Below are 9,491 nucleotides of genomic sequence, written 5' to 3' on the forward strand. Positions count from 1 at the left end.
TAAACGCTTGTTTGGTCATCTAATAAAACCAATTAGACATATGAAGAGCTTAGTGAAATACCAAAATATAAATAAATGACATTTTTAAAAAAATTGATTTCTCGGAGAAAGTTCTTATTTTAGCTTTATTTAAATATATGCTTGCTTGCTTTCGTATGCCTGTTTAGGCAGAGGGGTGTGATTGTTCTTGCTTGCCAGTGGAGCCATCTACGGCCAAGAATTCGACTTCTGCCACACCCATTTATAGGGCGAACCCATTCATTCATTCATCCACAGATCGTAATTTTGATCTGAATCAGAGAACGATCGATCTCCAATCCAGTACCCCCAGAGGTATTGATCTGTTATGGGAACATAGAGGACTTTGCGACTCGACAGATTTAATGTGTATCAGTCACCAATTACTACACGGGGAGTCCTTGGCCGGCAACACAATATATTGTTTTATTCTTTAAGATATGTGTGTTATCATTCGACAAAAACTTTGGTGTTGAATTCTAGTCTAAAGACATTTTGTTAGGTTAGAATGTGGAATAATCAGAAACTGTCAAAAATTAGAGTTACAGTGTCAAAATTAAAGATTTCCATTTCGAACCCACGAACTCTCTGACATGGGCCCAGCGCCCTACTGACCAGGCTATCCCGGCCCATTTAATTATAGTATAACATTCATTTATATTGCATTCCGAAGATAGTCAGTGAAAGAACTGCCTGAGAGAGATAATTTGAGTATTGAGCTGATGGAAGAACCGGCTAAGTGACTTGGCGACAAATAGTCAATAAACAACACTAGAAAATCTCTTGCTTGGCAGCGAACGCTAAGGCTAAACATTTGTGAAAACGAAAAACTTGAAACAGCAACTTCCATGTATAAAGGAGGCATTTGTACATATATTTTTTGTGAATAAATAATTAAAAAAAGACAAGAAAAAATAATCCTTAAACAGCTTCATCATGCAACTTTTTTTTCTGCTTCGTATTATAATTTGTTTCAGACACACTGCCCAAGTAAAAAATTTAATTTTTTTTTCAAAGCTAAGTCGCGTTGAAAAAAAATATTTTGTGCTTTGGCAGCTTTTTCATTTTATTATTATTGCTAAATCCTTGTTTTCCTTTTTGGAATAAAATTAAATAATCAATTAATCGATAATGATAACATAGCAAAATCATGTGCAAATTTAAAAAGAGATATGCAGACACAATTGTTCGGCATAATTCTATTTATTGCTCGAGACCAACTCCTGATGGTCAAAAATTACCGCAATCAACAATTTTCTCCGGGACTTATCACATTCGGTAGGTTGTAAAAAAATTTATCGTAATACTTATATTAGTGTATATAGTACATATTAAAACAGCACCAATTAACTAATATCAGTAATACCGAATATTATATTAAAATTGTAAAAAAGAAGATATGCAGACACAATTGTTCGGCATAATTCTATCGCTCGAGACTAACTCCTGATGGTCAAAAATTACCCCAATCAACAATTTTCTCCGGTACTTATCACATTCGGTAGGTTGTAAAAAAATTTATCGTAATACTTATATTAGTGTATATAGTACATATTAAAGCAGCACCAATTAACTAATATCAGTAATACCGATTATTATATTTAAATTGTAAAAAGGAAGATGGTCATCAACAATCGTTAAGATGCGTGCGCTCGCTTAAAATATTTAAGCGTTAAATATGAAATGATAAGCGTGCTTATACGTTTGACAAAATTAATAGCAACTTTTTCATGAAAATTAAATCTATATATGAATGTAACACAGTTATAGATAGTCAAACATTATTTTGCTCCCAGTTAACAGAGATTGCCGTGCATATTATACTTTGGTAGAAACATATCAGAGCTCCCTTGGCATCGGGCTGACCAAGAGAGGTTTTCGTAGTTCTTACCTCTCTTTTATGCAAATGCTGATTCATTTCACTTAAAAGAGTTCTTCTTGAAAGGTGAATGCAACTTTGTTCTTTAAACAGGTGTTCTATTGTCTTCTAGATTCAGGTGAAGGGGGGGGGGAAAGGGTGCATATTCATTGAGTTGATCAATGGCGGAAATTCGCGAAATGGTAACCTAAATTATAAAAAATGAGAATCGCGTAACTAATCATGAATGCGTAATTTTCCACGATAGGGAAAAAAAACTGTTTTATAAACAATTTTACAAATTAATATTTGTCATTTTTGAATGAAACTGCATTATTTTTTAATAAAATAAAGAATTATTTGTATTTCAACAACTATACCGATATATTTTTCATATTAAAACTTTAAAAAAAAGTACTAGGTATTTCATTTCAGAAATATCTTTAGATGTAACGAAATGGCATAACATTTCGACCACACAAAAGTTAGAATATTTAAAAGAATACTTTTTTAAAGTCAAGAATTACCGAATCCTCGCCAATTAAAGGGATACAATCTGGTGAAACATTTACTCCGCAAAAATTGAGCTCACGTTGCCTCTGAATCATTTTTGATCGCTTTTCGGACTAACAAGGCTAGAATAAAATTTTATACGAGTTTGTTCGAAATAAAGGTTGCTAAAATTTTATTCTATGAATATAAGCCTAAATAAATTTATATTTATTTTATCTTTTCAGACAAAATTATATTTGATGAAAAACATTTAAAATCGTTCGTAAAATCAAGCAAATGCTAAGCCAAAAAAAAAAATATATTATTAAAATCTTCCTTTATAAAAGAGTTAGAATGAAATAAATAGTCCCTTAAAAATTTTGTGAATCATGCCTTTACAAACATACTAAAAGCATAAAGATTAAACAAAGCAACAAACAGAAGAAATGTATAAAATTTAGTTCTAATTTACTCAAAATCTCTTTAAGTGTCGCTAAGCCGGTTCTTCCACTAAGCTCTTCATAATCTCATAAAATAAATAAGTTAAATATAATAATAAATACCCAATAGGTCACTTTTTAACATTTATTTATTATTGAAAATTGTTTAATGTAAAAAGTGCAAAAATGCCGAAAGACTCTAGAAAACAGAATTTTTATTAAAATATTCAATGTCTCCATTCAAAATTTTGAACCTTAAAAATCCATGAATTTCTGAAGGAAAGATTCATGTAGGAGTAGAGTAATTTAAGTATTCACATATTTTAAAGTTGTAATGTATACATTAAATGTATTTTGCCTCTCCAAAGATTTAACTAAATGTTGTCACATATTTATGTTATTTTTACTGTTGAATTAACTTTTTATAGCCGTATATTATTTCTAATATGGATTTTTTTTTTTAAATAAAATTTAATCTATGCAATAAAAGACCACTGCTACTAACTGAAAATTTTAATTTTCAGGTCTAATTTCAATGCTCTTTTAATTTTGATATCACTTATAGACTTATATCATATGATTGTTTCTTGTATATTATTAATTACAAATTTTGTGAATTAAATTTACGCTTTTGAGATAGTGTGACTGCTTATCACTAAAATAGGCAAAGAAATAATTATGCAGCTCTTCAAAGGGAATTAAAACTTCTTTTCGACTAAAATCTTTCGGCAAAATGAAAAGATTATTTTATTCTACTTATTTAGGTTAAAATAATGTTCAATTACATCCTAATTACTTAATTAAAATCAGTGAGAATGGATAGAAATCAGAGAAATAGTATACATTTAGTTACAGGATTGACGAAAGTATTCGGTATTGCATTAAAATGAATCAGTGTTTTCATAAATCTTGTCATTTGAAAAATATCTATCGTTACAATATATCTGCTAATGCTCAAAAATTCAAGTGGTGTAAATTAATTTTACCATATACTAGAGCTGAAGGATTTTTTTTTTTTTAAATATTTATTAATATGTTCTTTTATTACGTACTAGCCGCCAAAGGCGACCAGCTATCCGCCACGCTAAATGTTTTCACAAATAAAGTTTTTTAAAACAAAGCAGGAAGTCTGAAGATTAGTGGACAATTAAAGTGTTCCTGTCCTGCAATTTTGTCTTCATAACCAGTTCTTCTGCAGATGTGTTATGGCTCTTGAGGATGTTTTAAGATGTAACTTTGCTATGGTAACCTAAGGCCTATGGTAAAATAACCTATAATATAACTATCAGGTGGACACTCGTTTTGTTTTTTTTAGAAAAGGCCTCAGAAATTGCAAAAGCATACAAAAGTTGCATTGGCCAATAGCTGAAAATCTCTTCCATTCTTCTTTGACGTTTCTCTGATACTTCTTGGGCTCTAGAATTGCTTGTCGAAATTCGGTCATGTTCCATCCTTCTTTGACGTTCCACAGACGTTTCTTGGGCCATTCTTCTTTGAGAATCTCTTAATATCTTTTTCTTTGACAAAATACAAAGTTTTTTGGAAGGCGGTTCTGCCATGTCAGTAATCGGGCTTTTAAGAAGTCAACGAATACTTTAGAACAACAATTACTATGAAAGCAAATCATGAAACTTCAATATTAAAATCTAAGTGCTTACCTGCAAACTGAAACTTTCTGAAAATAACTAATTACATTTAATAAAAACTGTTAAAATAAAGAATAGAAAAACCAAAGAGATCCAAGGTAAGTGTGATCGTTCCTTCAAAAACAATTAAATTCCTATTTTATATATTATATAGCTACAACGCTTAAGAAAAAAAAAACTAAAATGCTAAATACATGAAAAGAACACGAAAACGAATTAATTTTTTATGGTATCAATTTCTATTTCTATATAATTTTTTATGGTATCAATTTCTATTTCTATATCGCTACAAAAATTATCGTCTTCGCTTAAAAAAAAAAAATAGAGCGTGGAAAGAAGAAGAAAAACTTATTATAACAATTATGAACAGCGACAAATATATCAAAGCGAAGCGTTCTATTTACGTATCGAATATGTTGCCACATTTTTAATACAAAAGTTAAACTTTTCTCCACTTTGATAAATGTAAACTAATGCGAACCTTACAATTAAATTATTAATTCCTTCGTATATTATTGGTTTAAGTTGTCGAAAATTAATATTTCAATTGTAAGGTTCGCATTAGCATACATTTATAAGAGTGGAGAAAAGTATATGCATTTTTTAATAGTTTTTTGAATATGGCTCTTTGAAGACGAAAAAGCATAGATTTTCTTACAAAATGACTGATAACTAAAAAACTAATCCAAATTTTTGAAAAAGAAAAAAAATACTTCATTATGTCAAAACACAATTATGTGCCGAGTTTCGTGCCTGGGCGAGGCTTCTGGGGCGATATATTGTGATTACAGACACACACACAGCCGCGTTTATTATTATGTATATAGATTAAATATTTAAATTCACAGTAATGCTCATATCTATTGTTAATATTATTCTTTGAATAAATAAGAATTTTTCTATGATTAGAAATTATACTTATTTGAAGTTTAATTGCTCTTTCTGCAATATAATATTTACTAAGTATAGTTATTGTTAATTTTATCACCTTATTTCTGCAAATTATTTGTTAGAGCTTACACAGAGAAATTCTAAAATAGCAAAATTAATGAATTGTACATTTTAATGAAAAATTTTTTTTAAATAATTGGTATCGTTGAAAAACGAATCAGAGCTTTCAAGAATCTATTCTAGTGAAAAATATCTGTGTATCATCGTCACAACCTATGTGGTAATGCTCAACATTTTTAACTTGGTTTTATTTAATTTAGCCATTTAATTTTACCCAATCATTAAGCCAAACGTTCTTGCTTCACAAAAGCTGAATAATTAAAAAAAAGAGGAAAGAAAAAAAACGTCATGCAAAAGAATAATAATTTAGAATGCGATTTTTTTTATTATTATTTATTAAATAATTGGATAGACAGTAACGCTGATATCAATTCCCAACATTTTTAATCCTCGGGTACATAGGAATGGCTTGAGTTATTTTTATAGGAATTGCTATGGCTTTTTTTATAAAATTTAGGTATTATTTCTATTTTATAGTATTTACAAATAATCAGAACTTCAGAATATATACATAGATTTGTCCTCAATTTTAAGGAATTCAATTCTGGACTTAAGGTATAAAAAAATTTTATGCTAGATTTGATTTTGAAATAAAATGCTTACATAAGGCTAATTACTATTTAAAAAATATGGTGTACCAATGTATTATAAAGAAGATTGAATTAGTTAATTACAACAAAAAAAATTTAACTATGGTACAGTACACATCATCCTCATAATAAATCTCAATAAATATAAAATTCAAAAATACATTCCTTTATAACTAAATAAAAGTAAAAATTGATTAATTTATGAATCTCAACTTGAAGTAGATATATCTCTAAAAAATACAATAATTTCAAGTGATTTTAGAACATTGTACTTTGAAATATTCATGTTCCTACCAAGTTTTACTGAATCTCAAAAAGAAAGACAAAAAACTATATTAATTTTGAGACCTTAACTTGCGATAAAATTTTCATACATCTATCTGAATTAGAACTCAATAACTCGAAATAAAAACAAAAATGTAAATAGATCTTCGTCAATTGACAAAGTTCTCTTTTTTTTCCCCTACCATTAGACAAGAAGATGTATAAAAAATAACAAAAATTTAAGAGTTTGAAATCAAAAAACTTTTTGTGCTTTTAATATATCAAGACCGTGAACCATTGAAATATTAAAAATACACATGCAAGTGATTTCGTGTAAAATTTTTAAAATAATAAAATGCTCAATTGTTTAAAAGTTATTGGTCACAAAAACCATTGCAAACTTAAAGAGAAAAATTAAATTAATAATTTTTTCAATATTGAAAATAAGTATAAATGATTAAAGAATTCATTGTTTAATATTTTTCCTTCATTTCAATCACTGTGCAAATTCATAACTCCTCATTAGAGTACAGTAGNGTTCAGATTGCGGCCGCGGGCCGCACATCGTGGGTTGGCGGGCCGCATTTGGCCCGCAGGTTGAGCACCCCTAGAGTACAGCTTTATATATTTCAAGGCTTTATATATTTCATAGCTTTATATATTTCAAGGTATAACTTTAAAGGAACACATTTTGGTAAAGAAAAAAAGAATGATGTTTTTAATAAAATAATTGGGTGGAGGGATTTTTATCTAAAATAATCTTTATTTAGAAAGAAGATTTTTAAAAAAAATTATCTTCTTTTATTATTAGCGCTCTTATAAAATTTAAATTACAGTGCCTAAATAGTTTTTTTTTTATAACCTATGCAACTTTTTTACACAATTGTGAGCAATAAATACAATGTTATTACCTTAAAACTACTGTATATATAATGTAGTATTTTAAAAACATATACACAATAAATTAATTTAACCGATTCCCCACCTAGCACAGACTGTTCTATCTCCCATACTTTTGCTTTTCTGAAACAAAGCTGTTATAGGTCAATAAGAAACTTCAAACCTCAGTTCCTACTATACAAACCTGGTTTTTTTAAATACAATATTTTTTAATGCACTGTTTGACTATTTCAGTGAAAAAAATATGCAATCAAAAACTGGTTATTATTTCATAGGAGAAAATAAATTGGGAAAAACTCGAAAGATCTATATCCTACTAAGGATTCAAAACACATGTGCAGCTTTTAAAAAATATTAAAATATAAGTTATTTTAAATAATTCCGTAACAGAATGCATTAAACTACCTTCCATACTTTTGCTTTCATGAAACAAAGCTCTTATATGTCAATAAAAAATTTCTTATCTCAGCTCATTCTTCTGTTCAAACTTGATTTCTTGAACACAATATCTTTGAATGCACTGTTTGATTATCTTAGTAACAAAGAAAGTGACATTTTTGATAATAGACGAATTATTTAACTCAACTTTTCATTATTTCACTCATTACTTAAATCATTTATTCTTTATTATTAAGTTTCGGAAAATAGGTCAAACATCAAAATATAAAATGTTATTGATATATAAGAATTTTCAAGCTATTTAAAAAAAATTTAATATAAAAAAAAAAAGTTGAAGGATTAATAAATATAACTTGGTAAAAAAAAGAGGGTAAATTTTAATAGTAAAAAGGTAATTGTAACTTAGTAAAAAAATAATAATTTCATATGCAAATGTCTCAGATAGGTTAAAAAAAAAAAAAAAAAAACGCTNAAAAAAAAAGAGAGAGAGAGAAATGAACTTGTTTTCTAGGAAGATAAGTCTTTTTCATGCTTGTGGTTATGAAAACAAAATTTTAAACAACTTCTTTACTGCAACAAATCATTTAAATGAATAAATATTTTGTAATTAAGTATTATCAAATTGATCATTTTTGCCAAATCTGAAAATAAATTTTGAAGTGGACCAAATATAAATAGTTTCTTTTTTTTATGCAATAAGTTATATTCGTATTTTGTCGATTTCTTTACAATCAATAACTATGTCAAAATAAAATTGAGAGTTAAATGACTTTGGCACAGTGTTGGGGAAAATGATAGATTGGATAATGCACCAGCATACCGAGTACTACCAGATTTTTTAAGACATTAGGGTTTGAGATAACAAATTATTCTGTTTTCCCACAATTAGATTAGTAAAAAAAATTTATTCTGTCAATATTAGACTACTACTCATCAATAAAAAAACACACTTTTCATAAACAAAATAGGCAAATATTTCTGTATCGCGATCTGTGGCGGAATTATTGTCAATTTCCAGGCAGAGACCCCGAAAGAAACTAAAAAAAATATCAAAGGCAAACTTGAAGGATATAACTTTAAGCCATCCTCGAGCAAACCTCTACTTGTTACTTATTATTTTTAATTTTTTCCGCTTAAAATCAATTTGGTACCTAGGCAATTGTAGTTAGCGTGGCAGATCACAATACAGAAATATCCCCAAAACAGACAAGAATTTGAAGTGAATTTAGATTACTAATATGGCAGTTGGTAATCTTGAAAATTGATTTCAAATTATGAAAATTTTAAATTAGGCATTTCGGTATTTCACATCTATCTAAAATTATAATAAAGTGACAGATAGAAAATATTTTTCATAATAAGGTTCAATATAGTTGTCTAACCTTCATGTATATCAATAATGAAATCAATGAAGAATTTAATCCCTCAACTAAACTATTTCATAAAAGATTGAAAAAGCCAATCTTGTGCTTTTAAATTAAGGGGCTATTAATGAATATGAACTTATTCAACGCATAGAAACTAAGAATCTCTAGAAATTATAATCAATAACCGGATTTTTTTATTTTAATTATTTGCAATATTATTGCACATTAAATAACCCACACAATAAATGAAAATTTCAATTGATAATTAATAAAATTAATGATATTCAAAAATAAAATATTGCACCAAAGAGACTATTAATACAGACGAATTTAGATCACTTACATGTTTGTAGTCAATAAGAACAAGATTAACCAAGATATAAAAACAGATTTTATTTATGTTTCTTAATGGAATAACATAATTTTTTATTACTTTACCATGAATTATCGTAATGAGCATTTACATTAAGATGTTATTAATGAATAAAAGTATTGCTTAATATTAC

The sequence above is a fragment of the Parasteatoda tepidariorum genome, chromosome 7 (genome assembly GCF_043381705.1).
Source record: "Parasteatoda tepidariorum isolate YZ-2023 chromosome 7, CAS_Ptep_4.0, whole genome shotgun sequence".
In the NCBI taxonomy this organism is placed as follows: domain Eukaryota; kingdom Metazoa; phylum Arthropoda; class Arachnida; order Araneae; family Theridiidae; genus Parasteatoda; species Parasteatoda tepidariorum.